The following is a 23,296-nucleotide window of genomic DNA, read 5'->3' as shown; positions in this document are numbered from 1 at the left end:
AACACCAGCCCCCGCCGTGGTTGCAGTCCAGACCAACCGAGCACCGACCCACTGACCAGACACGGAATCGCGTGCCGAGCGATCCGCAAGGGATTCCGAAACAGCCACAGCATTAGTAGAGACAGAGGTATCAGGTAGCCGTTGACCAGTATAGATTCTGGTTGGGTTGAGGGTGAGTAACCTTTCTTTTGTCTTGAACCATCGGGTCCTTTTTAATATCTTTCAGCCATGCATCTTATATCTGTATCTGATAGCGTTATGTACACGGAAAACGCTATAGAGAACATCTTCTTGATAACAGAGTAGCAGTCAATAGGGTAAGTAGGGAGCCTCTAGCTTGGCTGCCGCTCCACAGCGTCGTCACTCCGCCTTCTTGGACGCCCGATCTGTACGCCAGTGGAGATTCCTGAGGATCAGGTTGATGTGGGTCCATCTCGGAAGATCGAGGACAAGTCTGGTGACTGAGTTCTGTTTGGTCTAAAGACTCTTTACTAGGTGTGAGGTGTTTCCCATGTGGAGAATGTTGCCTTAGTCGACGTGGCTGGTGACTAGGGTTTGGATGATGGTGCGTCTGGAGCTGGCTGGGTTTGAGGAGGTTGTGATGCTTTGTGGTTATTCATTAAACTCTTCCATAGTTTTGCTATTTTTCTGCTAAGCACATTTAGCAAGCTTGCACACTGTTGTTACATTCTTCAAGGTGTGATTTTTATGGTCTCTGAATTGGTCAACTCATGAAAGACAATTATTATAACTTTGTAATGGTTTCATTGATTTGTTTACTGTTTAGTTTGATTATTATGAACTATTGGCAGTCAGCTTTTTGTACTTTTAAGACCATATAATATAAATCAGGAACATTCAAAACTGTACACAAATACAAGCAAATATATTAAAGACCATATGTTCTTTCATCAAGATTGGGGAATGAAAGATAAAAGAGAGAGGACTTGTACTGAAGGAAAGCAGGTCATGGCCAAGACCTGCCACATGCTTGCTTCTTGCCCACTTGATAGCGTTATCGCTGAATGACACAGGGAGGTGACTTCTTTTTATTAATCACCTCTCAAAAACATTGAGACTTGGAGTACAGTTCTGTCTAACCTTTCCCTACACTCTCCTTTCAACTCCTGTCCTAATCTAATTAGAGGGACTCCCATCTGGCTAGGGTTCAAGGAAGTGGGGGCTGGCATGGGTCCTGTTGCATCTGTTCTTCTACCTTTGAAGTTCAGTGTATCTACCTAGCACCCTTCCTATACCCTGGCTTCTCCACAAAACAAATCTCCTCCCACCAAATGGCTGTATTGTTTCAGTCCGGGCTTCTTCACACCTGCTCAGGATAGCAGCTTCGTTCAGCCTGTCAGAGGCTGGCCAAACAGAAAAGGCTGCTACAGGACTTTAACTTCAGGATAGTACATTCAAAGGTTTCTTTCCAGCAATAGCTATCTTACATACAACCATGGCAAGTTAGTGGATTTGTTGTAACTAGTATTTTGATACTTTGAATTATGTTGCCAGCTACTTCCATTCAAAAGTTAGACTTTATTAAAGTTTAATAACGCCTTCCCATGTTAGCCTATTGAGCCAGCAGCCCTACAATGGGGGCAAATAACTTTGGCTGTTTTCTGCCCACCAGAGCATCTAAAATGCATGTTATAATGTCCCTGCTTTTTATAACAAGGCACCCTACCCTTTGGGAATCTAGGGCAGACCTTAGGGGACTTATACGTAATAAAAAATTCGTTTTGGACTTTAGAAGTACTTTTAATTCCAAAGTCAAATTTGGATGCACTTTTATTTTAAAACCAGCCTGCAAGGATAGCCTGGCTTTAAAATTATACCAGCCACCATAGCAGTGCACACTTAAGTAAATGAAGTTCACTGGGGTCTCTACCATATCCTACCATATACTAGGGACTTACAGGCAGGTTGTATTGGCCAATTATAATTAAACCAATTAACATATACCTTTTAGGGATAGAACACTGACCCTAGGCTTGGTTATCAGAGCCCAGGGCACTGTCAGAGTCAGTAACCAACAGTATCCGTCAAACAACTAGGGTGATCAGGGCAAGAAGGATGACCTTCCTGCAGGCCCCTTCCAGATGAAAGGTGATGGGTCACTAACCTATAACCTGCTTGGCCTCATCATCTAAGTGGAAGAATTGCAAAGTCCATCTGCATTGGAACGAGCAGTTCCAGCTCTGTGCTCCACTGTAAAGTCCATCCACTGTAGGAAAATGGACCACCTCAACAGTTTGGGATTTCCCCCCTCATCTGCATGAGCCATCTGAGAGGTCTTTGGTTTGTTTGAACATGGAAGTTCGTACCAAACAGGCATGGTTAACACTTTGTCAGGGACCAGACCACTGCAAAGGCTTCCCTCTCAATGATACTCCATCTTTGCTCTCTGTGGAGTAGTTACCGGCTAATAATGAAGGCAAGTGTCTGAGCCTGACCCTCCTCATTTTCTTGTGCCAACACTGCCTCAGTTCCTTGTTCTGAATCATCCGTCAGTACCACAAGCTCCTTGGAATAATGAGGGGCCAGTAAGACTGGTGCTGAGAGTGTCAAAGGCCTTCTGACACTCTGGGTTAAAAATTACATTTTTGGGCTTTTTCTTAGAAGTGGGCTCTGTCAGGGGAGACACAATGGTTCCATAGTCCCTGACAAACCTCCTATAATACCCAGTTAGGCCAAGAAAGGCCTTAATCTGTGACTTAGTTTCAGGAGCCTCCCAATGCAGGATGGTCTGGATCTTGGGCTGGAAGGCTTATACATTGTAACCCGAGTACGGTTCTGAACTCTGCCGTATCTGGCATTTGCTTGCCTTGATTGTGAGGCCCGCCTGCTGCAGGACCTGTAGCACTTCCTTCAGTTGGACCAGGTGCTCCTCCCAGGTGGAACTGAATGCAGCTATATCATCAAGATAAGCAGCAAAGAAAGTTTCCATCCCAGACAGAACTCTGTTCACCAACCTTTGGAAGGTTGCCAGGGCATTCTTCAAGCCAAAGGGCATCACTTTGAACTGAAAGTGGCCCTTTGGAGTGGGAAAAACTGACCTCTCCTTTGTTCCTAGACTTAGGGCAATCTGTCAGTAACCTGAGATCAGATCAAATGTACTCCGGTACTTTGCAGCACCCAACCTGTCATTAAGGTCATCAGCTCTAGGTATGGGTTTAAAGTCAGTCTTGGTGACTGCATTCAAACCTCAGTTGTCCACACAAAACCTTCATTCTTACTTCCCCCTTGGGGATTATATTTAGGCACCAATGCTACTGGACTGGCCCATGGACTGTCAGAGGGATCAATTTCCCCCAACAAAAGCATCTTGGCTACTTCAGCCATAATGCTGGCTCTGACCTTGTCAGACCACCTGTACAACTTATTTTCAACAGCTAGGCTGTCACCAGTGTCAACAACATGGCAACACTAAATGGTTATCCCAGGGGCCAGGGAGAACAGCCCCGAATACTGCTTCAACATTTGTCTGCAGCCTTTTTGCTGCTGGTCTACCAACATGGGGGAGAGTACTACTCCCTATACTTCCCCGTCTTGCACATTGGTGGAGAGGAGGTCTGGTAGAGGCTCATTCTTCTCCTCCCCTCCTTGATCTGTAACCATCAGCATGGTCATGTTTGTCCTGTTGCAGTGGGGTTGCAGTCTCTTAACATAGAGTACACTGTGGGGGCTCATGGGGGTGCCAAGTTCCACCATGTAGGCGACTTCACTCTTTTTCTCCAGTATTTGATTGGGCCCAGTCCATTTGTTCTGGAGGGTCCTGTGAGCTTCAGCCTCCAATACCCATACCAACTGTCCTAAATGGAACTCAGGCATAGTAGCCTTCCGGTAATACCAGAGATCCACGAGCTCTTAGTGGCTCCAGGTTACTTCTTGCCTACTAATGCACTCTGCCACTTAGGACTGCAGGCCTAGCACATAGTCCAGCATTTTTTGTTTTGGTTCCTTGAGAGGCTTCTCCCAATTTTCTCTCATCAAACAGAATGGCCCTCTTATATGTTGCCCAAACAGTAACTCAAAGGGGCTAAAACATAGGCAATCCCAAGGTCTGCTCTAGCTGTCCCAGGAGTGGGGAGGGGGTGTTTAACTATAAACAGGTACTGTATAAAATATGTTGTATATGCCCTGGTGAGGGTAAAACTGACCATTTCATTTTCTCCCCATTGTAGATACTTAGGTCCATAGGATAGCATTGCAATGTTTTATATATGTGTAACTATTGCTAGTAAAGGAGTAAAATTCAATTCAAAGACTTAACAGATTTACATTGATAAAATCAACAACTTGCCATTGTTGAATTTATCATAACTAGTGCAGAAGAGAGGTTATGGAACATTCTCTTCTGTACGCTAAAATCCAGGATTCTAGTGGTCTCTGGTCAGTCTTAACAGGCTTAGCCAGGCTTCTTTGATGAGATTTGATGAGAGCTCTGATGCTGAGGAGGATGTGTCGTGCAGACTGGGCTGGGTAAATCAAACTGAGTTCAAAGAGAGAGCAGATCAGTAAGGAAAGCCATGCCAGATTTAGGACTAGAATTTGCAGAGGTCAGGGGGAGGGGAGCTAATGGAAATGAGCCACATTGTGGGTTAATTTAGACAGCTCTTACTCCTCTAGAGATGCATCATACATGTTGGATTTTGAAAGTGTAGTGTTTTATGGGACAAGAAGATGCCACACTTTGGAGGAACTTGGCATGCTTTTGCGAGGCTCCCATCATCTCATTGGACAGAGGTGCCCCCCTGCTTGTCACTTCAGAACACTGAATGAATATGTGAAAGTTGCAGAGTCTCTCAGATCTGCTGCCTGAAAGTACAGGGAGATGAAGGACTGCCCTGCTAGAATGTGGATCAGCACCCAAATGTCTGTACTCTGAATCATTGCACCTGCTGCAGAATCTGGTACTGCTGCCCTGGGGACAGCACCTTACTTCAAGAAGTATTAAGATTAAGGAGTGGACTCCCTGTAAGTTACGGGTTAAAAGAGCCCACCTGCATCATCTCCACCAAGTGTCCCCATCCTGGAGAACTTCCAGTGGACCTTTAAGCATTTTGCTAGATGCTTTGTGGAAACTGTAGCCCAGACATCCCAGAGACCATCTAGGATATTCCAGACCATTGGATTGGTGTTTAGGACATTTGGAACCTACATAGCTCCATGGGGTGACTGACCCAACATCGAGAGTCAACTACCTTCAACTGCAACCCGGCCAGGATTTCAGGTTCATCCACTGGTAGCTCCAGAACGCCAGACTTCTAGGATTTTATCAGGGCCTCGTAGAAAGTCAAACAAGTGAACCCTCACCAAATCCAACCTGCTGTGGAGAATCAAGCGACGTCGGAAGAAAAAGCTCGAGGAAGGTTTCTAAGTGTGAAGGTAAAATTTTGACATGGGCCGCCCGCTTAGTGTATCTGACCAGGGCTCCATCGCAGTTGGCTTTAAATTTTACTTTGTCCCAGTCAAGCATGACCAGCTGTCCCAGAGTGGTGCTATATGTTTTAAGCACTATAAAGTGGCAAATCTTTTAAAATTCATATCTCCGGTTCCCTACATTGGACTTTTGTCATTTTAGTGTCTATTTTTTCATAAAAGTATTTCCTATTTTTATATAGTGGTTTGGGATTTTTATTTTGTATTGTGTCTTACTTATTTGATGTATTCATATTTTTAAATGCTTTACACTCCAGTCTCCTAAGTTAGGTCTGACTGCTCATTGTCAGTTACCAAGGGTTGCGCAAGGGGCTAATTTACGGAGAACTTTACTGGACCCAAAACTATGTTGCTGGCATTGTTACTAGCGGTAGGTGCATATGTACCTTTAGGAATAAACCATTTTTCAACACTGTGGAATCCACTGACATCACCCTCCTCTAGCCTGGAGGCAGACTGTCTCAGGCGCTCAGGAGTGGGACAACCTGTTTGCCTCTGGCAAAACTCTTCTCTGAGGGTTCCACCCGCTCCTTGCAATTATACCAAGTCAGACAGATCTTGCAGAGTTGAAGTCCCTACCTCAGAGGCAGATCCTCCCCCTCAGGGTTCGATTCCTCCTGGACCTCCTGATCTGCTTGGGATGGCTCACCAGACCCTGTGCCCTCTCTATTGTTTCTTGAGTCTTGACCGATCGTTCCAGGGTCCAAGTGTCTAGCGCTCCTCTGATGTCCAGTCTGTGATCTAGTCATAGCACATACCCACTCAGAGAGTTCCAGCATTTGTGTTTGAACCTTATTTTCCATCTCTGACCATTCAGAAGCTTCAGGATCATTTCCCAGTATAAACTCTACTGGGAGGGCTGGAGACACAGCTACCTTCTTATGGTCAGTCACACTTCCCCATTCCAGATTCACCAGTGCCATGCGATGGAGCTTGGCTCTGATGTCTGCGTAGGTAACCTGGTGGAATACACCAGTTAGGATCTGCTCTGGGGATACCCATGTGTCCTCCACCAGGGTAACACTGGCTCCTGCATTCCTAGAGCTTCTGCCTTTGCCTCAGTCATGTTGATTTTTGGCCTTTGTGTACTTTTCCATTCTTGGAGGCAAGGCTACCAGGATTACAACTTCCATCCCACCCATGGAAACTAAGGTCGCCTTTGTATACCCCTTCCCTATCTCTGGGCCAAATTCCACCCCTAGATCTACACAAGCAATCCCCTGGGATTGCCCATCAGTGGGGGGATTCTTTGAGCAGACTTCATCTCCCCTTTTCTGTCCAGGCTGCAAACATTCAAAATACTTCCCTGCCTTTGTAGGATCAAATACCTTTTCTGGGAACTCCGTCCCTGTGAAAGTGGACTGGGTAAGGGACCCCCCCCCCCATCCTTTTGCAGGTGTTTGGGGACCTTTAGAGGAGTTTTTTGTATGAGTTAGCAGGGCTTTCCGCTGGAAGGGGACCTTTCCTCCTTTCTTTTGATCACCTCCTAGGTTCTTTTAGGTTACCCTGGTGTGAACCCATTCATCTGCTGTCTCACCTGTTTCCTGGGGCTAGACAGTGGCATAACTTTTGTGAGGGCGATTTGTCATGATGTGCTCCTTCATGAACAAATTGGAGTGCCTCTCATAGGTACTTACCTTGTTACTCTGTATCCAGCTCTCTATGGCCTTCATAGATATGTCTACAAAGACAACCCAGGATTGGGTACTGACTTTCTGGGTGTCACAAAATGTCATTCTATACTGCTCAGGGGGTGAGACCAAATCTCCTGACTAAGCTTTGTTTCATGTGGGTGTAGGACTCAGTTTCCTTCTTTTCGAGGGTCAAAAGCCTGTCTCTCTCAGCTACTAGAATCAACTCCCACAGGATTGCAGCCTAATATTGAGAGTTCACACTCCTCACCTTAAGGGCCCTCTCAAAAGCTGTCAGCTGCTTGTCAGTGTAATCACCTTCCTAATATTTAGGGATAATCCCCTTTGGCAGTCTTGGGTGAAGCCCACTACCCGTGGACACCTCTATCTCTTCTTCACTGTCACCATCTCTTTTCTTCCCGTGCCCACTACTTTTTGACCAGGGTCAACTTCTATGCCTCTAGAGCTGTATATGCTAAGTGGGCCACAAGTTCTCTTGGTCTGAGGGACAGTCCTGCTCCTCCTGCGGTGGATCCCCCGCCCCCTCCATCCAATAGCTCTGAGCAGGGCCCTGGATACAGTATGGGGGGACAGGCATTCTGCTTCCATATCACTGAGGTCTGAGGCATCTTCTTCCACCTCCTCCTCTATCTCTCGGGCTTCTTCTGTGTCAGAGGACGGATCTGCCAGCTGGCCCTCTGCCCAGGCTGTAAGGGCCTTTATCAGCTCTGTTTTTGTAGTATTGGAGGGAACTGGAACACTCATTGCCTTACACAGGTTCCTAAGCTCTGCTGCTGTGAGAGAGGGTAGGCTAGCCAGATCAGAATATAGCACTTTACCCCACACATATATACATCACGTGCCATTACCCCGCATTTTTCACTCTGCAAAATCGTTTAAAACGTAGGGTTTTACAACGCAATCCATTACAATGCATTCCCCATTACAACGTAATTCACTATTCTAACTCCATCAGGGAATTACTTTGGGGAATGCATTGTAATGGTTTGCGGTGGAAAGCCCTGTGTTGTAAAAGATTGTGCTTAGTAACATTTGCGAGGTAATGGCATGCTTTGTTACGCATTCGTCGTTAAGGATGTTTACCAGCAGACTGGGCCGGACTGGGAACCACAATCGACCCTGGCAAAGTGCTCGGCCTGCCCCCCCTCCCCACTCGGGGGGGGTTGGTGGTGCCACTGAGCTCTTTGCTGGGCCGGTTTTCGGCCGATTTTGGTACAGGGCCAATTTTGCAGGCCCTGTAACAAAAACGGCCCCCAGGGGCCCAGAAATGGTCCCCATCTGTGTGGCGCACTGGGGGATTGCCCTGTGCCTGCTATGGCCAGTTCGGCCCTGCCGGCAGATCAAGCTCCATGGTATCCTTAGTTTTGTGTCACACACAAAAAACCTATGGGACAAATTGAAGTTAGACCACTTTAGACGAAATGAAAAAATTAACTAATATTAGTCCAAATTAAAAAGCAAAACCAATGCTGGCACTAGATTAGAGGATTTTTAATTGCCTCTCTTAAATACTGAATGGTGTTATCAAACACCAGTGCTAAATCTTACCACTGCACACCAAATGTTGGAAGGTGGGTAATTAGTAGGTTCAGGTAGGTACTTACAACTAAGCATGGGCGGATTTTGCGGATTGGCAATCCGCGAACTTGCGTATTTACGGATTCGCAATCCGCGAAGATCCGCGAACTCTAGCGGATTTGCGGATTTTTCCGTTTTTTGTGTTGGCGCGTGTTCGCGCCGATTTTGGGACAAGTTCGCAATTGCGAACTTACTTTTCGGCTTGCAACGGCCGCGACTATGTTGTTTCTACGTCTGGTTTATCATCACAGGTTCACAGCACCCTCTGTTTCACCACTGCCACCCTCTGGGACACCCATGCCACCCTCTAGTACATCCTCACTGGCACCTATTAGGTTTATTTATCACTGTAGATTATGGTGGTTGAAAAAAGCAAGCACACCTGCCCTTCTTCAACTGCCATCAATTAATTTGTGTTTCATTAATGTGTCAGTAATTTTGAAAGTTCCAGTCTGGCTGGCACCTGCTTCCTTCCTTATCTGTAATTTGCTTTTTGTTGCAGTGAATTTTTTTTTTCACAGGACCTTTATGGTGCTATTCTATGAGCCTGCTGTTTGGGTCATAGCAGGGTCATAGAATAGTTGCAAACTCTGGAGGGGCCCATCAGGAAGCACTACCTTGAATGTTACTAATGTTAAGTTTGAACTTTTGCACCTGCTCATTGCTTTCAGTTTAGCTAAAATCGTTTTTTCTGCAATTTCGCGCGTTTTTTGGGGCGCGAATCCGTGCGAGATCGATTTCGGAAGCCGCGAATACGTGCGAATACAAAATTGTTTTTGTTGCGACGTGTATGTTCGCGTGATCTTGCGCGTGTTCGCGAGGCGCTTCTAGCTATACGTTTGCCAAGTTACCCTATCGGTCGTACACGGGCGCGGCCATCTTGTTGGCGTGACGTAATTCCGTTTCCGCCCGCTATGTGTAATCTCGCAAAGTGTGCTGCTCGCTAGTACAATTTCGCGCGTACTCGCAAGGAAAATCTCGCGCGAACTTACCCACGCGGTCGTGAACGGGCGCGGCCATCTTGTTTCTCATTCATTGCTATGGTTCTGGGCATGCTTTCTCTATCCTCTCTCAATCTCTGCCATCCTTTGCTTGTTTGAAGTTTTTTTGATCTAATTTTACTTATTATCTAACCCTCTATTTTTCTAGCTCTATATTTTTGTGTTTTCTGCAGCTTTTAGTTACTTTTAAACTACTTTTTTAAACTCTTTTCTTTTCTTCTTCACTATTCTATTTCTTCTTTATCATTTAAGTTTATTTCTGCCCAGACCATGGTAAAGGGAGCCGGGAAGCACCCTGAGAAGGGGAAGGGTCCCGCACCCCGTGCCCGGCTCCCGTGCGGGCGTTTAAGGGGGGAGCAAGTGGTCCCGAGGGAGATCTTCAGCGCGGAGGAAGTGGCGGCACTGATCTTCCACGTCCAGCGCCGCCTCCCCAAGACGATCCTGGGAGGCGGCAAGATCGCGACCGGCTATGGCATCCGGGAGCGCCGCCAGCGGTGGGAGAAGGTGTGCCGGGCCATGTACAAGATCTCTGGGGTCCGGCGCACATATAACCAGGCCACCCACCGCTGGACCGATGTCATGGACCGGGAGCGGGACTTGCTGGACGCGCTCGGCGTAGAGGTCCCCGGGCTTGGTGAGTAGTAGTAGTAGTACATTTACTACTCTGTTTTATCCTGCTCTGTTATTTGCAAATCTTTGTTCTTTACCAAGAGCAATAATGCTGCCGATTACATTGAGGTAAATTATATTTCAAAATCTTCTATGCATTTCATTTTCAGGTGCACTGCTCTCCTTCTCAGTAGCCTTGCTTGCTACTATGCTTCTTTGTTTTGTATGTTGTGTTCAGAAGCATTTCATTGGCCTGAGAAATTATGTATGAGTGTACTGTAAAGAAAAGAACTGCGTAATGCTAGACAGTAAGGGTCATATTTTCAATTACCGGCGCATCCCTGCAAAGTAGCAGGGATGCGGCAGTAATTGTGTGCCATGCCACCACCACCCATTGGCCCAAAACGTCACAGAAGCCTTACGCATCTGTGCCGTAAAGGCAGCGCATTGCTGGAGTTGCGTGCCAACGATGGCGCAGCTCCAGCAATGCTCTGGGGTACCCTATCTCCCCAATGCTGCATCAAGCCGTACGTCGGCTTCAAGCGCGCAGGGTTTGAGTCATGCATCATTGTCCTAAAAGTGACTGATTGACATCTTGTAGATTTCCCTCAGCCACTTTTAGGATTCGTTCCTGCGCAGGTACGCCCTCCCTTGCGCCGGAACGCCCCCTGATGGCGCAGGGCTTTACAACGTGATGCATCGCCCATATGTGTTTTTTTTTTTAATATATACGCCGCACCAACACCATGGCGAGTCTTTTGTTCTGCCGCTGCGTCAGAAAAGGCACGCAACAATGGAGGAAAATCAGCCGCAACTTCCGCAAGGGACTTATAAATCAGCCCCAACAGACTGAAGTCCAGTCCTTCCTTTAGACAGTCACATGGCTATCAGAAGAAATAGTGGCGGTGGTGGCGGGTGGATTGTGCCAGGCCTAGGCAAACCTCTTTAGTAGTCTGTTTTTTGAGTTACATAGGAACTTTCTAAGTCAACGTTCCGCAAATCAGGCAATACGAATAACGTAGTATACCACATGAGATAGATCCCGTGGAATAGTTGTCTATCTATTTGCTATTTTTCCAAAATATGTTGTTATTGTTCTTTTCAAATGTTTGATTTGGTTGAAAAATCTCATCCATGTTTTCTGGTTTTTCTTTCTTTCATGTTGTACATCAGCTCCCCCCAAGGGCAAGAGGACACAGGAGGAGGGTGCTGAGGATGCAGGCCAGGATCGGGCAGGCGAGGGCTCCTTTGCTGGCCCCAGTAAGTTTACATTTTAATAAACAGTACCTATTTTTTCCTAGCGTTCCTCATTCGATTTTTTCTAAATCGTCTTTGATCTTCTTGTAGACTGGATATAAATTCTTATCCTGCCTCGAATATGACTCCCTGTGGTATTACTAGACTATTCTTATTAGTCTGTCTGTGTAGCTAACTAAGATTGGACATTTGGCAATTCCATTGGACTCCCATTATATTCAGCAATACCTCTATGCACTGTCTCCTTACTGACTAGATAGTGTGGCAGAGTCATTCAGCTCCCGAAGTCACCGATTATAGATCCCCAATGATCTCTAGATTATCGTACGCAGGACAAGAGAGTAGTACGGAGTCACAGCACAGTCAAGAAGTGTCAGAGGCACTCATGCTTGCAAAAATTCCAAAACCTTTAGCTCATCCACTCTAGTCTAGAGGAACAAAAACCACAGAGTCTATTTAAGTGTAAAAGCTTTATTAAAAGTAAACACATTTATTAAAATCTACTTTGTCATAAAACTATTTAACTGTAAACGGAAAAGTGGTTAGTGCTGACGATTAATTGGACACATTTCTTGTGGTCGAGCCGAACTCTCACCTAGTTTGAACTTGATCCTGGTCGTGTTCTTAGGACTCAGGAGTCAAGCTTCTGTCTGTTAGGAGAAAAAGTGGTGCGTGTTAAAAATCAAAAGCAAGCATTCATCAGTTGTGCATAAAAGTGCAGCAAGACAACAGCCTTCCCTGGAAAATGGGACATTTTTACTATGGAGTAGACAGTCACAAATTATTACATTGTATTCTGTTTTTTTAACATTTCTCCTAGACCAAATATTATATAGTAGTGAGTGGTGTATTCTAACATTCTTAAATGTACTTTGTAGGTGTAACATCTGGTGACGGGGCCAGCGCGGAGGTGGCTGTGTTGGACTTGGACTCGGAGGCCTCTGGGGAGGAGGCGGCGTTAGAAGAGCTGGTGGCCGTTCCTGTGGGGGATCAAACGGTGGTGGCGGAAACAGGTAAGCTATATATTCCTTACTTATTGAGATTGAAGACTGCATAGTGTGCTTTCTGCACGGGTGTATTACAATTACAAATCAACCAGGTAGTAGCCTCCTCGAAATGTACTTCGACTTAGCTGTGAAGTTTTTGGTGAGAAGAATCCCAATAAGTTCTTAGACGAACGTGATGGATGGGATGAACGAAAAGCGAAAGAAGGGTGTAAGTAAGTGGGACGCGAACTTGTATGATGGCTGGCAAAGAAGAACGATATGTGTTTGCTTGGACCCAGAGGTGGCTGGGAAGGAAAGAATATGGTATGGTGCATGGCTGGGTCAATGATGAAGCAAGGATGGGTGGAAGGACAGCAGCCTGGGTGGGTGAAACAGAAACTGTATGTGTGCGTATACTTTGACTGAATGGATGCCTGGAGCATGGTATTCTCTGACTCTTACATAGCACATGTGTATCTAGAGAGAGTAGATGGTCGCCAGGTGAAGTAAGTGTTACCTTGAAGAGCATGTACCACCGCACCCGCACGTCCGTCCCAGTGCAGGGAAGGCAAGGAAAAGAAATTGTAAATGTGTCCAATACTACCATGAATAGTAGCAGTACTTTGTATTGCGTTTGCATTCACAGCATATATCTGGTTATTACGGTGGACACTCCGTACCTCTCTTAATAACTTTAGTTTACTTGTAGTACGTCATTCATGTGTGGGTGTATCACTGTTCACTCAATATTAAGCAAAGCACCTAAAGTCATCTCATCTGTCATTAAATACGTCCCATGTGAAGTGATAGATAATCAAATTAGTTAGCTTCTTCAGTTTCCTTTTCTAGTACTCATTTGCACTGTAGGGTGAAAGGTAAATTAATTAAGCAGTAGCCCTTGTAACAGAGTATTCTCAGTGCCACCCGTAATAGAAAAGTAATAGCTTCACCACCTGCATGTACTGGACCGGTACAGTAACGCAAGTCTGTCTCCATCATCATGGTGTGCAACTTTTTTTCTCGGGTGCAACTTCACTGTGCTGTGTCCATGTCATTCTGCCGGCTTGCATAAGATAACGTACCCATTTCCCTAAACAAGAGAGAAGAAGAAGAATAAGACTGGTGTACTGTCATAGTCGACTGTAATGGAAGTCCATAGTGGTCGTAGAATTAGTTCATTAAACTACCACTACTGTTAGAGCAAGGATGCAGAAGTGGGAGGTTACATAGATACTGTCCTCAATAGTTATGTACTGTGCTTTCAATTTGCTACTTGTACTCTGTGACCCAACTTTCGGCTCAATCACTTTGTGTTATTAATAAGGAGCATTGGTTACAGACTATGTCTTTCTTTCTTCATATAGTTGCTCCTTCCAAATCAACAACAAGGAGGGAGCAGGCTAGATTGGCCCGGCAACGGAGGCTGGAGACCACAGTCGCCGAGTATCGGCGGCTGGTGGCCCTGGAGGAGGAGGAGGACACGCAGTCGAGCGGGGCAACATCTTCGACTGTGACCACTGCATCCTCCTCCGTGACTAAGCCAGCGGGACCGAGCCGGGCTAAGAAAGCCGACCGCCACCGCCAAGCAACCGAAATACCAGCTGCCCCCCACAGGAGCTGCAAGGAACGCCAACGCCGCCTACGAGTCCGCATGTCCAACCTGGAGCAGGAGGTCCTGAGGTATAAGACCTTGGTTAAGGGCCTCCGCTCCGAGCTTGCCACCCTCCGCAAGGAGTATGATGCCCATGCCGCATCATGCACCAGCACCAGCACCCTCCAGTAGTGGAGTGTCCCTTGCCCTTTTTTTATAGACTTTTGGGGGGTGGGATTTGGGAGTTGGGATCGTTTTGGGACGTTTCAGAGACAATCGTTGGGGTTAGGGTGGGTGAGGGAGATTATTTTGTTAGGGATAAATAAATATATTTTTCAACTTTATCTGACCATACCTGTTTTTTACTGCTTTTCAGTCTGGTGGGTGGGGGGCGGGGGTGTAACAGTAACTTTGTTTTCCTGAACAGTCGTAGGACTTTAGTAGTACAACCGTCAATCTCTTGTCTACTCCGAAATAATACTCCATTATACTACCTCCCACCAAACGCTTATCTTACCTGTAATTTGTGTTAGAAATTAGGGCTAGGCCCAGGGCTGGCTCCAGGTGAAATGGGGATTAACGTTGTCATTCCTGGGCGGGTGACATTTCCTCATTGCGGTGGTACTAGTGGTGTGACACAGTGGCAGTTGCATGCCTATGGAAAAAAAGAAAACGAAACCTTGTTTGTACTCCTTACTGTAGCATTACAACGGTTACGGTACGATCGAGAAAATAGCAGGTGACAGTACACTAGAACAGTGCCATAATGTAGCCTAACAAATGGTAAAGTATTGCAAGTATAACTAGTACTTGCGTTGAATTTATTTGACATTGGCTACTACTACTAGAAGATATAGTACTGAAGCTGAGTAAGTCTAGAAGATATCCTCGTATTCCTTCACCAGCCTGTTGCTGCTATCACCTTATCCTCCCCAGCAAGTGTGTGGAATTATTGATGTCATTTTAGTCAGACATCAAGCAAAACAACACAGCCCGGGGGAAGAGGGTTAGGGTTTGTAAAATGGATGGGAATGGGGGTTTCTTTTTGGGTAGGTTTTGTTGAGAGAAGAAAAAAAAAGCAGAGCATGGACAAACAATAATTGAAGATACAGAGTTTACAGACAATCTTTGGTTACAAACTAAAGGTAAGCACATGCAGTCACACTCATAGAATAAAAGACAACAATGGATACTGTATCTGTATTGCGTATGTTGTTGGAGTTGTCCTGTTGAAATTGGTAAGTAAGTTGCATGCAGCAAACAATTCCTCTTATTGGCGGCACTCCTCCATTCCAGCTGACGCTTCGTCCATCAATGTGGTGGTGACCACTGACAGAAGAGACACCCTGTCCACTGCCTGCCTGGCGGATGTTGACTGAAACCCGGCCTGTAATTATTGAACGGAAAACAGGAAGTGCTATTACAATACCACTGATAAATAAATAAAAGGTATGTACGCTGTGTGGTTCAAAAAGTGACACTTTGATTTCCCTAATAGACAGTACAATATTTTTGAAATTGCGTGCTCTGTCTGAGTCACCTTTTTAAGGATCAATCAGTATGGCCAAAATATTATAGCGGATCTTTCCCCTCAAGGTGGGTGTACTACTGTGTTTTAGAACAAAATTTGACCTTCCCAGCAATGCTCCCACCAAGACCCTTACTAAAGCCAGTCGCAAAAATGTAGAAGAACCCAATCATATCTCCAAAAACGATGCCTAGCAGAAAAATGGTTACAAAACGTACTTTGAAAGTAACAGTAGACCCAAATACAGACCGTGGATTGTATTCAAACCACTTGCCTGCAAGCAAAAGTATCCATAGCCAGCATCGCTCCAACAGTGCTCTACAACAACAGAACCGCGTTGCAATAGAACCCCCCTAAACACATGCAATCCTGCTGCTAGGGCTAACCCTAACGAACCCTAACTTACAAAAAGTGCCAAAACTGGTGTTTCCTTATGGATTTTGTCCAACAAACTTCTAGCCGGTATTAGACCTTCCCAGGAATGCCCCAGGCAAGACCCGCCAACCCACCCGCAAAAAAACACGCGACAACACCCCCAAACAGCGAAAAAGCTAAATCTCATACTTACAATATCTCTCGGCCTTCGGTCCAAAGTAACGCGCTGTGCAGCTAGGTCATCATCAATCATCATAACTCCTGTTTTCCACCACGGATTTCCTGAAAAGCAAATGCAATCAAGATTAGACTGTCGCAGCAGTGCTTCGACAGAGACCCCGGCCGCAACCCACCCACGAACAGCAGGAAGCCCCCCAAAACGCTACATTGAGCAAGATGTCTGAAGAAATGGCAAAAAAAAGGCTGTTCCTTATGGATTTTGTCCAAAACACTTGTATCCGGTATTAGACCTTCCCAGGAATGCCCCAGGCAAGACCCGCCAACCCACCCGCAAAAAAACACCCGACACAACACCCCCAAACAGCGGAAAAGCTAAATCTCATACTTACAATGTCTCTCGGCCTTCGGTCCAAACGCGGCGCTGTGCAGCTAGGTCGTCATCATCATCAATCATCATAACTCCTGTTTTCCACCACGGATTTCCTGAAAAGCAAATGCAATCAAGATTAGACTGTCGCAGCAGTGCTTTGACAGACACCAAAAATTACACACAAACCCCCGGGAACCCCGCCAAAGAGCACCTCAAAGGCAAGCAAGTCAGCAAAAACGGCAAGAAATTTCCACCTCATATTTGGTCCAAAACACTTTTGTCCATTATTAGAGCTTCACAGCAATGGGCCCAAAACCGTCAACTCACCCGCAAAGAAGTACAACACCCCCACAAGTGCTGAGTCTTTCTTCATTGTGCGTAATCCAGCACTCTGCTTGGAGGGAAATCGCAGTCTGGAGGAGGAGGATAGAGGAGCATGTTCTTCAGAACTTGTGAACCTGAGGAATGTAGACTGCGGCACCTTCAAATCAATAAGCAAACAAGTGAAGACAGTTCTGATGATGGTCTTGTTTTTGGGATTAGGTGATTAAAGTTTGAATTAAATTAACTGTGCAAAACAAAGAAAGAGAGACACAAAGCACACAGGAATAAAAGTGAATAAGGACGAAAAAGAAAGTTCTTGATTGATTGTCTCATTTTCAGGGCTCGGTGTCAGGGAATAAGAACAAGATTTCGTCATCATACTCTGCTAATTCAGGCTGGATGAGGTCAGTGGCACCGAACAGAGAAAAAATCCCCTCATCTACGTTGCTGTCCTCCTCGTCTTCATGCGGCGTGCTTTCTCGTACTTTGTAATCTGGTGGTATGAGGTGCTGATTCATCTTGATCATTGTCAGCCGCTCCACATTTTTGGGCGAGAGGCGGCTCCGTTTGGGAGTTACAATGCCACCAGCAGCACTGAAAACACGTTCAGAAGACACACTTGCGAGTGGGCAAGACAAATAGTTTATAGCCAGGTTGTAGAGCTGTGGCCACAATTGTTTTTTGCCATGCCAATACTGCAATGGCTCCTCATTAAGAAAGACCACTGTTGAGTCATTCAGATAGTCCTGCACCATCGACTCAAGGTCATCAACTGTTCCTCCACTTTGCTTACTTTTTGCTGTGCTGGCTGTGACATTTTTTCGAGAACCATACCCCATCAAACTTAGCCAATCCTCCTCCCCAGCCACTGTTAGTGTTGTCATTGTGTGTGGTGCAGATGATCCAGTTGCCGGTGTCTTTAACGGCTGAGAGGTCACTTGTGCCCCAGCCACAGGTGCAGAAGTGGATTCTTGTGACTGCGGATGGCCTGCTGATGCTGATGCTGATGTACTGGCTTCTCCTTCAATAACCTGCCGTTCTTTTTCAAACCTCTTGGCTGACCAGGCTAACCAATGTTTGTACTTTTGAACATCTGCATCAGCGAAAGGAAAGAATGCGTTGTCTGCCAGCGCCTTTTTGTAGCGTGGATCCAGAATAGTAGCACAAATGTAATGCTGATCTGAGTTGATGTTTTTAAGACGTTCATCACCACGTAGGCGATGTAATAATTTCTCAGACAAAATGAAATGTGTTTTTTTTTTTTCATCTTTTTGAAACTCAGAAGAAACCGCCATCAGTTGGTGCTCCAGTATGCACAACAATGGGATAGCTTTTCCCAAATTACAGTCCTCCTGGCTGACTGCACGCGTGAAGAACTCAAAAGGACGAAGCATGTCTGTCAGGCTTTTAACTATGGCCCATTGCGCCTTACTCATCCGCAGGTCCTCCTTCTGAGATGTAGCCTCTGTCAAGAAATAGTGATCGAGTACCGTATACTGCTCATACAGACGCTCAAGCATGTAGAAGGTTGAGTTCCAACGTGTTGCCACCTCCTGGATGAGTGCTTTCACTGGCATTCCACGTTCAAGTAGCAGTCTCCGCAGATGCTTCCGGGCCTTAAAAGAATGGCTGAAATGGTTGCACATTTTGCGGCAGGTGGCCATTACCTCGAACGCTGGACTCTCTTTATCACTCAAGAATTTTTGAACTACCAGGTTGATACAGTGCGCCAAACACGGCACTCTAACATGGTCACCCTTCGACATGGCCTTAACTACATTGGCGCCATTATCTGTGGAAACATAACCAATCTTGCGTTTTAGGGGGGATAGCATTGTCAAGACCTTTTTGTCAAACTCTTCCAAAAGGTTTTCTGCTGTGTGACTTTTCTCCAAGCCAAACATGGCTAGTGTTGCATGTTTCCGAGCAGCTTTGAAAACTTGGTCCGGGTCAACACCTGCGTTTAGCTTTGCTATAACACCTGAAAAAGAGACCCAGTGTGCAGTGATGCACATGTAATCATCGCCTGGGCCACTGGTCCACATGTCTGTTGTCAGATGTATTGTGTGAACAGCACTCTTCTGCAAAGCTGCCCCAATCGCCTGCAGCACATCTTCATGTAGTGCTGGAACCGCAACTCTGGCAAAATAGAACCGGCTCGGAACCTTCCATTTAGGGCAGAGCGTTGCCACTAATTCAAGAAAACCTACCGCTTCTACAAAAGAAAAAGGTAGAAGGTCCACAGCTAGCATTTTAGCCAGCTTAGTGTTATACAGACGCGTCAGTGGGTGGTTGCATTCATATGGCACGTCTGAAGTAAGCATTGTTCTAATGTTGCCCTGGACCAAGCATTTACGGGCTGATAATGACTTCGTTGACCCAATTTTGCTCGCTGGTGAACTTTTGTGCGTTGGTGTCTCACTCGCTCCAACACTCTTAGTGTGCCTCACATTGGGTGTGCTGCTGACAGGGGTACTGGGTGTAAGGGAAGTGTTTGACACGTCTTCTTCCTGCTCGTCATCATCAGATGAAACATCAACGTTTCCTTGAATTTGGCCTTTCTTGATCGCATCTAGGTGCGCAAACCATTTGACAGTGTGCTTTCTCTCAAGATGACCTCTCTGGCCGCCGGTACCATAGTTGGTACCTGACTTACCACGACTAACTGCAAGCTTACAAAGAGTACAAATGGCAAACTTTGGATTTTTTGGACAAACAGTAAAGAAGTCCCAAACTGGGGACTTGAAGTGTCTGTGGGACATGGAGGAGGCGGCGATACTGGTGGTGGTGGTCATGAAGCTAATGCCAGATGAAGTGGAGGATGTGGATTGCCCAACTTTTGTACGTTTTGCACTTTCACCGCCACTAATTAAGGTCGAGGTTGACGGAGGTCTCTTCTTGCCAGAAAGAAATATGGAAGCGGGACGAGTTGGTGTACTACTTAACTCCAATGATTGTGGTGTTTCCACTGCCTCCTCATCGACAACATCATCATCACGCTCAGCAGCTCTTCGGGCTAGGGTCAAAATGTCTGTTTGCTGCATGCCCGCTGGGGCTGCAGTGACCTTTATGATGACTGGGTCGTCGTTGGCAGAGTCTTCATCAGCAGCAGTATCCGCCACTTCTTGTTGAGACTCATCACACTCCATAACTCTGAGACTTTGGACGAGCTTCCTTTTACGCTTAACTACCTTTGTTTGTTCCCAAGTTTGATCCGTATCATCAGAAGGAGGTGTGCTTGAAGAGGATGTAGACACCACCCTTGATCTCTTCCTTGCTAGGGGTGTGGAAGACAATGAAGGATCATCAGGAGGAGTGGCTTCCTCAAATGATACCTCGCCTTGATTGTCGATTTCCTGATGTGCCCCTACTTCGGGAGGAACAACTATTGTGGGCACTTGTTGTGACCCTCCATGCACCTCTGCTTGCGCATCTCCTTGCGCTGCCTCTCCTTCCACATGTACTTGGGCTTGTACTTGCACATGTGATTGTTGTTGCCGCTGTGGTTGTTCAACACTCGTCAGATGAGCTACAACAACCTGTGTTGATTGAGGGACATTGCTGCTGCTTTCTTGCGATGAGCCAACATCACTGGTCGATGGTGATTGAAGAAGTATACTGGCTGCCTCTGCAGCACTCAAGGGCTTGGACTTAAGTTGGCGTGGTGGTGGTGGTGGCACTGAGCCCAATGGAGCGGGGGTGCTGCTGCCAGCTTGGTCCCCAGCAGATCCCGCTGCAGCTGCTGCAGGCATACTTTTTTTTTTACTCACAAAAAAAGGGGCGGGCGGCACACCAGTGTCCTTGGTAACTTGCTTCTTCTGCTCCTTACTGGCACCTTTCTTGCTAGAGGAGCTACGGGTTACTTTTTTTGGGGCCATCTTCTTCAGAGCAGGTCAGCAGGCAGCAGTTGCACGAGTTGCAGAGGGTTCTGTGTCCAGACGTGACGTCGCGTGACGTTATGCTGCACACACCGCTGCAGGACTTCTTCCTGGCACTGGTGGTTCTATTGAGTCTTCTTGTGCACCTAAAAGCAATGGAAGACAGAGGAACATCAGTTCAGTTATACACCCCAAAAAATCGACAAAACACAGAAAAATGAGCACAATCCCATGCCATCCATGATGTTTACATTGAAGACACCCCACAGAAAGACTAGGGACATGCAAGTATGCAACACTCACTACCCCTGGGCATAAGGGATGAAAAGTAGGCAAAATAAGTGCAGGCCTCAGACACTGCCTCTCCTCAAAATGGCCCCCTTACACCCCAAGCACATGTTGCCTGTACCAGCCAGCACTCAAGATGGCCACCACCACCACCCACATGGCCAGTCCACATCAACAGTACACCCCCAAAAAACAGAAAAACAGCCAGAAATCACCACAATCCAATGCCATCCATGATGTTTACATCAAAGAGAGTGAGACAACACCACAGGCACACTCAGTCCATGCACCACCACCACCCCTGGGCAAGCAAAAGGCCACACCAGCAGCCCCCCAAAAACGACAAAAAACAATAAAATAAGCACAATCCCAGCCCATCCATGGCCTCAATTATGTTTAAATTCAAGAAGACATCCCACAGAAAGACTAGGCCCATGCAACACTCACCACCCCTGGGCAAAGGGCCACACCAGCAGGCCCAAAAAAACGACAAAAACCAATAAAATCTGCACAATCCCAGCCCATCCATGGCCTCAATGGTGTTTAAATTCAAGAAGACACCCCACAGAAAGACTAGGCCCATGCAACACTCACCACCCCTGGGCAAAGGGCCACACCAGCAGGCCCAAAAAAACGACAAAAAACAATAAAATCTGCACAATCCCAGCCCATCCATGGCCTCAATGGTGTTTAAATTCAAGAAGACACCCCTCAGAAACACTAGGCCCATGCAACACTCACTACCCCTGGGCATAAGGGATGAAAAGTAGGCAAAATAAGTGCAGGCCTCAGACACTGCCTCTCCTCAAAATGGCCCCCTTACACCCCAAGCACATGTTGCCTGTACCAGCCAGCACTCAAGATGGCCACCACCACCACCCACATGGCCAGTCCACATCAACAGTACACCCCCAAAAAACAGAAAAACAGCCAGAAATCACCACAATCCAATGCCATCCATGATGTTTACATCAAAGAGAGTGAGACCACACCACAGGCACACTCAGTCCATGCACCCCACCCCTGGGCAAGCAAAAGGCCACACCAGCAGCCCCCCAAAAACGACAAAAAACAATAAAATAAGCACAATCCCAACCCATCCATGGCCTCAATTATGTTTAAATTCAAGAAGACACCCCACAGAAAGACTAGGCCCATGCAACACTCACCACCCCTGGGCAAAGGGCCACACCAGCAGGCCCAGAAAAACGACTAAAAACAATAAAATCTGCACAATCCCAGCCCATCCATGGCCTCAATGGTGTTTAAATTCAAGAAGACACCCCTCAGAAACACTAGGCCCATGCAACACTCACTACCCCTGGGCATAAGGGATGAAAAGTAGGCAAAATAAGTGCAGGCCTCAGACACTGCCTCTCCTCAAAATGGCCCCCTTACACCCCAAGCACATGTTGCCTGTACCAGCCAGCACTCAAGATGGCCACCACCACCACCCACATGGCCAGTCCACATCAACAGTACACCCCCAAAAAACAGAAAAACAGCCAGAAATCACCACAATCCAATGCCATCCATGATGTTTACATCAAAGAGAGTGAGACCACACCACAGGCACACTCAGTCCATGCACCACCACCACCCCTGGGCAAGCAAAAGGCCACACCAGCAGCCCCCCAAAAACGACAAAAAACAATAAAATAAGCACAATCCCAGCCCATCCATGGCCTCAATTATGTTTAAATTCAAGAAGACACCCCACAGAAAGACTAGGCCCATGCAACACTCACCACCCCTGGGCAAAGGGCCACACCAGCAGGCCCAAAAAAACGACAAAAACCAATAAAATCTGCACAATCCCAGCCCATCCATGGCCTCAATGGTGTTTAAATTCAAGAAGACACCCCACAGAAAGACTAGGCCCATGCAACACTCACCACCCCTGGGCAAAGGGCCACACCAGCAGGCCCAAAAAACGACAAAAAACAATAAAATCTGCACAATCCCAGCCCATCCATGGCCTCAATGGTGTTTAATTTCAAGAAGACACCCCTCAGAAACACTAGGCCCATGCAACACTCACTACCCCTGGGCATAAGGGATGAAAAGTAGGCAAAATAAGTGCAGGCCTCAGACACTGCCTCTCCTCAAAATGGCCCCCTTGCACCCCAAGCACATGTTGCCTGTACCAGCCAGCACTCAAGATGGCCACCACCACCACCCACATGGCCAGACCACATCAACAGTACACCCCCAAAAAACAGAAAAACAGCCAG

This window comes from Lissotriton helveticus, chromosome 4_1 (genome assembly GCF_964261635.1).
Source record: "Lissotriton helveticus chromosome 4_1, aLisHel1.1, whole genome shotgun sequence".
NCBI lineage: Eukaryota > Metazoa > Chordata > Amphibia > Caudata > Salamandridae > Lissotriton > Lissotriton helveticus.
The sequence above is the reverse complement of the archived record's forward strand: the minus strand, read 5'-3'. Positions refer to the sequence as shown.